This window comes from Xiphophorus couchianus, chromosome 24, assembly GCF_001444195.1.
Source record: "Xiphophorus couchianus chromosome 24, X_couchianus-1.0, whole genome shotgun sequence".
Lineage (NCBI taxonomy): Eukaryota > Metazoa > Chordata > Actinopteri > Cyprinodontiformes > Poeciliidae > Xiphophorus > Xiphophorus couchianus.
In genome coordinates this window covers 5,302,959-5,309,757 of record NC_040251.1, presented here as the reverse complement: position 1 = coordinate 5,309,757, position 6,799 = coordinate 5,302,959, and positions in this window count along the sequence as shown.

The following is a 6,799-nucleotide window of genomic DNA, read 5'->3' as shown; positions in this document are numbered from 1 at the left end:
GTTAAATTTCTATATCTGTGGTTTGTGATCAAATATTAGCATTTAAAGGGCTCCGAAAGCCTGGGGGCCTTAAGCAGCAGCTTAGTTCAATTATGCTTTGGTCCGGCTCCAAATGTGATCAGCATTGTGTTTTTAGATCCACTGACTGATGATTTACTTTGGATTTATAAGAGTGCAAATAATTGATATTCATTTTAATTGTATTTGTTTATTTGTTGTTTTTAAGACTAGTTGTGGGTTTGAGATTCGTCAGCAATGTCTTTTAGTAACAGATCTATAATAACCCTGCAATATTTTACATTTGCTGGGCTGAGCAAGTTTTCTGGGGGAAACCCTGTCTCACCTGTCGGGCCTGTTTCTCCTGGTCCTGGAGCCACTGCAGGTAGGACTCGCGCGCCACCTGCTCCTCGATGGCCTCGTTGGTCGCCTCCCAGTCCGTCGCCCGCTTCTTGTCCTCCAGCATCTGCTGCTCGATCCACGACTCCTCGGACGTCTTGATGGCCGACTTCATCAGAGACTGGTCCGCGTACTGGGAGGGAAAGGTCAGAGGTCAGTGCCGTGGCAATGGCCCTAAGGGGAAGCGTGTCGCTGCGGTTCTGGTACCCCGGGTTTGAAGGCGGGCAGACCCAGGCCCACGCCGATCGTGGCCTTGTTGGGGTTCACCACGGAGTTGTAGTGGATGTTGCGGTGGTAGCTCACTCTGATTGGCTCGTCATTGTTCTGATGGATGCCGTGGAATGTGTTGATTGGCTCTGTGGGATCGGGAGGCGGGATCGGTAAAGATGCGTGAATCTGGTTTGGGTTCAGATGTGCCGACGGACTCACCTGTGCTGTACTGGTACACCTCCACCGGTCTGTTGTACATCTCCGCCATGGCCTGCATCTCGATGTGGTTGCCATGGCAATTGTTTTTCCTCTTCCTGTTGATGTACGTGGTAAAGTCTTCTGTCACATAGTTGGAGAAGTAGTCGGCGTTTTTCATCTGAAGGAGCCAAACAGATGCTGTCAGCTGATTGGCTGAGAAGTCGGCGGGGGGAGGGGTCATGTGATCAGACTCACCAGGTAGTCCATGCAGTGCTTCCTCACCACCTCGTGCATGTCCTGATCCCCGTACACCTGGTCGGCTGCAAACAGAGAACAGCTAATGGAGCAAAGGGATGGGTGGAGCCAGAGGTTCCGACCAATCAGCTCTCAGCTAACCCTAAACGGCTTTCTTTTACGTTTTCCTTAAAAACTCAACAGCTATGAATAAATATGGAATATGCAGAAAACGCTTCCTGGATTCAGACATGAGTTTCAGTCGAGACAAACAGAACCAACAACCTGTTTTCAACTGGATCTTTAGGTTCTGATACCATCAGCCCAACCTGCAGAACTCGGTTACTTCAGATGAACAGGAAGAAAATCCCACAGAAATCAGGATTTAGCTCCAAGGAGAAGGATCGCGCTGCAGCAAACAGGAAGGGCGGGACGGACCGCTGTCAGTCTCAGACCTTATTTGGAAATGGGACCATTGCACTCCGGAAGTGAAGGGGGCGCTATTTCCTATATTATCCGCTGTCTCCCGTTTTTATTTTCGTTTGAAATCTGTGATATATCTTTTTCTTTAGGGAGGATTTTTACTCTCAGCATGCATTGCTGATAAAACTCTGGACAAGCTGTACACAAACATCAGACAGGCATACAGGGCTAAACCCTTAGCACACCTCGGCCAGTCTGATCACGTGTCCCTGCTACTGATCCCTGCTTACACCCCCCTGCGGAAACGTGTCCCCAGTATAACCCGGACTGTCACCATCTGGCCTGAGGATGCCTCTCACCAATTACAGGACTGCTTCCAGAGAACTGACTGGGAGATTTTTGCACATCAGGACCTGGAGAACTACACCTCAGCAGTCTTGGACTACATCAGGTTCTGCACAGACAATGTCACCAGGAACAGACTCATGAGGATCTATCCGAATAGGAAACCCTGGATGACTAAGGAGGTCCGGGGCCTCTTGAAAGCCAGGAACGCTGCTTTCGGTTCTGGGGACAAAGCACTCTACAGTTCTGCCAGGGCCAACCTGAGAAGAGGCATCTGCCAAGCTAAGGCATCATACAGAGGGAGAATAGAGAAGCAGCTCAGGAGCAACAACACCAGGCAGGTGTGGCAGGGTGTTCAGCACATCACAAGCTACAGATCCAGCAACCAGCCATGCACGGAGGGAACCACTTCCCTGGCAGAGGAGATGAATATCTTCTTTGCCCGCTTTGAGGCGACACCTACCACAGCTCCATCACAGCTGCCTGTCCACAGCAGCTCTGTGGACAGGCAGCCTCTGTCGGGACTGGTGCTTAAAGACTGTGCAGACCTACTGGCTGGAATCTTCACAAAGATTTTTAACCAGTCCCTGTCTCAAGCCACAGTCCCTCCCTGCCTAAAGTCCTCTACCATTGTCCCCCTGCCGAAAAGAACCAACATCAACACCCTGAACGACTACCGTCCAGTGGCACTCACACCGATCATCATGAAGTGCTTGGAGAGACTGGTGCGGAGTCACATCCTCGCTGGCCTGCCTGCTGAGCTGGACCCTCTCCAATTTGCCTACAAAGCAAAGAGGTCCACAGAGGACGCTGTATCCACAGCACTTCATGCTGCCCTGACCCACTTAGAGAAGCAGGGGAGCTACGTCAGAATGCTCTTCGTGGACTTCAGCTCAGTATTTAATAATATACTTCCCTAACGTCTGGTGTCCAAGCTAGCAAACCTTGGGCTCCCATCAGCCACCTGCAGTTGGATCCTGGACTTCCTAACAGGTCGCTCCCAGAGGGTCAGACTGGGCCCCCACACCTCCACTGCTCTGAGCCTGAACACCGGATCGCCACAGGGTTGCGTCCTCAGCCCACTTCTCTACACCGTCTACACTCATGACTGTGTCTCCAACCACCTCAGCAACAAGATCATAAAGTTTGCAGATGACACGACTGTTGTTGGTCTCATCTCAGGCGGGAAGGGGGAGCTGGAGTACAGGGATGAGGTGAAGCGGCTGTCAGAGTGGTGCAAAGTCAATAACCTGCTCCTCAACACCTCCAAAACAAAGGAGCTGGTGATCGACTTCAGGAAGAACAAAACGGACATCCAGCCTCTCACCATCAGTGGGACCTGTGTGGAGAGGGTCCCAGTGTTCAGGGTTCTGGGCATGGAGTTAGAGGACAAGCTAACCTGGAGCACCAACACCAAGGAGCTGTTGAAGAAGGCACAGCAGAGACTGTACTTTCTGAGAATATTCAAGAAGAACCGTCTCCCCTCAGACCTGCTGCAGGCCTTCTATCACTGCTCCATAGAGAGCGTGCTCACGTACAGTCTGTGTGTCTGGTACGGCAGCAGCACATCCGCGGACAAGAAGGCGCTCCAGAGGGTTGTTAGGGCAGCAGAGAGAACCATAGGCTGCCCCCTCCCCACTATGGAACAGATTTACACTTCCAGGCTCCACAAGAAAGTTTTGGACATTTTAAATGACTCTTCACACCCTGGCCATGGTCTCTTCCAGCTGCTGCCATCAGGCAAGAGATACAGAGCAATAAAAACCAGGACAAATCGCCTAAAAAACAGTTTTTACCCGATGGCAATCATGGCACTAAATTCAAAGGCATAAGAACTTCTGCTCTTGACACCACTTTGTTAAAAATGTCAATTCTGTTGCGACACCTCCAGGCACTGCAACCATCTTCTGATGTCTATTTATTTCTCATTTTGTACTATTCATCTCTTTATCTTGGTATATTATGTACATACACATAACCTGCATCTTAACTCGAGTCGAGCAAATCTCAATCTGTTGATGACAATGACAAATAAATCTTATCTTATTTGAGCTTCTCTCTTATTTACTTCTGCACAGCTCACAGTTTTTAACAAATGAATTCTGGCATTACTGACACCTTAAAAGATAACTTCTCTAATAAAATACCATACTTTTTCAAGGAGGTGGAGCTAATGAAATGACCTCAAAGTGGTTCCAGTTTCTCTCGATGTTGAAACCGTCACAAATTTTAAATACCTTAGGTCATTCCTGGACAGTCAGCTCAACTTTACTGAAAACACTAAAGTTTTTAAGAACTGTTCTCAGAGACTCTATCTTTTAATGAGACTCGGTGATCTTGGGGTTATCCAACTAGAGATTGTGTATAAGACAATGTTGAGTGCTTTAACTTTTTGTCTCCTCAGCTGGTTTGGTCACATGAGCTGCAGACTAAAAGACAAACTTTTAAGAATAGTTTCGGGCGTGCCGTGGTGGCGGAGGGGTTAGCGCGACCCACATTCGGGCAAAACGTAGCCTCGACGCAGCTGTCGCGGGTTCGACTCCCGGACCCGACGACATTTACCGCATGTCTTCCCCCCTCTCCTGCCCCCTTTCCTGTCAGCCTACTTTGAAAAAAAGGGACACTAGAGCCCACAAAAAGACTCCTTGTGGGGCGATAAAAAAAAAAAGAATAGTTTCAATGGCAGGTATAACAGCAGGTAAATAGTGGTGAAACCAAAAACAACTCTGTGTCAACTGTTTGCTGAAAGAACATGGAAGACGGCAGGAATATTTTAGTAGAGAGCCCCCATCCTCTTTATTCATCAGTTTGACCCTCTGAGCTCATGAAGGCGTTACTGTTTCCCTCTGGTACCTGAGAACATTGATTACAAGTCATTTATTGACAATGCAATAATTATTCTTATCTAAACATGATAACATTTAGCTATAACATGCTAAGTGATTCTATGAATGCGTTTTATTTTATTGTTTTGGAGTTGCAGGGAAATTTCCACCATGATTGATTAGTTTCTTTTTTTTTTTTTTTAACTATGTATAAGACTCTACCAACACAGCAAAATCTCTCAGAATTATATGAATGACAGAGTAAAAGCAAAAATGTGAATTTTAGCTTGTATCTGTTTTACAACCCTGGTCGTAACAACCAGACTTGTAATTCTTCTGTGAATCTAATTAATTTGTTTCTTCTTGACTTTTGATCAATTAAGTTTCTTATGCATACATTATAAATGGTTTTTATTATAGTTCATTATGTTGCTTTTCATGTCTCCTTATTTCTTTTATTCCTCCTATAAATGATGGAGATATATAAATATTCATAATGTATAAAGATCTTGTTTATGTCATTTAATTAGCTCTACATCGTTAAGAAAGTAAAAAAGTATGGTGTTTTATTAGAGAATTTATCTTTGATGGTGCCAATAATGCCGGTATTAACAGTAAATAATAAAAACTCATTTAATAACGTAATTATAGTAGTTGTGTTACCACCCCACGCCATTAGAGGCAGTAGTAGACCCAAAAAGATGCAAATAAGGAGCAGATTTAGAAGTTCACAGAAAGCTACAGAATCTGTTAAAAACTGTGAGCTGCGCTGAAGTAAATAAAAGAGAGAAGTTCAAATATATACTGAGAATGAAAATCCTTCCTAAAGGTGAAGATATATCACAGATTTCTAACGACAATAAAAACGGGAGACCGCGGATAATATAGGAAATAGCGCCCCCGTCACTTCTGGAGTGCAATGGTCCCATTTCTAAATAAGGTCTGAGTTGGCCATGTGGTCCGTTTGCTGCAGCCAGGTGTACTTGAAGATGGCCGCAGACATGGAGCAGGAAGCAGCCTGAGATTTGATCAGATGTTTAAAAAAGTCGTGATGGATGTGAAACTTATGGAGAGAAAGACTCGGAACCAGCCCAGAACCGGTCCGGCAATTCTGATCTAGATGACCTGGTTCTAGATCCGCATTCCTCTGCTCCAGACCTGCATGACCTCCTCTGAACGGTGTGAGGCTGAAGGGAATCACCTGCAGGAAGCAGCACCAATGTCCCTCAGGGCAGGGATCGCTATAGATCTAGGTGACATAGATCAGCTTAGTCTGATAGAAAACCAGTCTAGAAGAAAAATTACAATTTAGTTTTATTTAGAGGAATAAATACTGAGCTGTATCAAACACCCAGACACACACACTTCCTCCCTAGCGGAGGCATCAGTATGCAAATGAGGCTCTAAGTTTGATTTCCAGCAAATCACATGACCTGTTACCACGGTGATTCTCAGAACCCCCAACCCCTTTCTCACTTGTGGTTATCGAGTGAGTGTGTGTGTGCGCGTTTGTGAATGTGTGAATGCGTGTGTGTGTGTGTGTGTGATTGTGTGTGGTGGACTGCGACGCGTAAACAAACTGAGAATCAGACTGAAAACTAAACCAGCTCCTGGAGCAGCAGGGGCTCTCCCTGAAACCCAACGACCTGACCCGGTTCTGCTCAGACCTGTTTCCTGGCTGCAGCGTCTCCACCTGAGCAGCAGTGAGTCAGAACTTCTGAGGGTACGCTCCTCAGAAGTTCTGACTCACTGAGCGGTTCTGACGGACCAAGTGGTTCTGAGATGGACCGGGTGGTGTATCAAGAAAGATCCGATACACACATGTCACTGGCAAGACGTCAAATCGTGGCCAAGTATCGCCACAAGTGTGAAGCTGTGAACCAAACAGAACCACGTTCTGGACCCGGTTCTGTGGCCTTTCATTACAAAGTTGGCTTGGCTTCACCATGAGGTTCTGTTCTTACATCGGCTGTATTCAGAACAAACGGTCCGATTCAGGGATGTAAGGAGCGGGAGAGGAAAATCAGGACCTATCAGGACTAAGACAAATAACAGCAACTAGATTTGGATCGGGTAGAACCAGAACATGCAAACGTCAGCAGGTTCTGGACTCTCATGTCTAAAGCGACGTACGCACAAAAAATGTGCGACGCCATATTTTACGCACA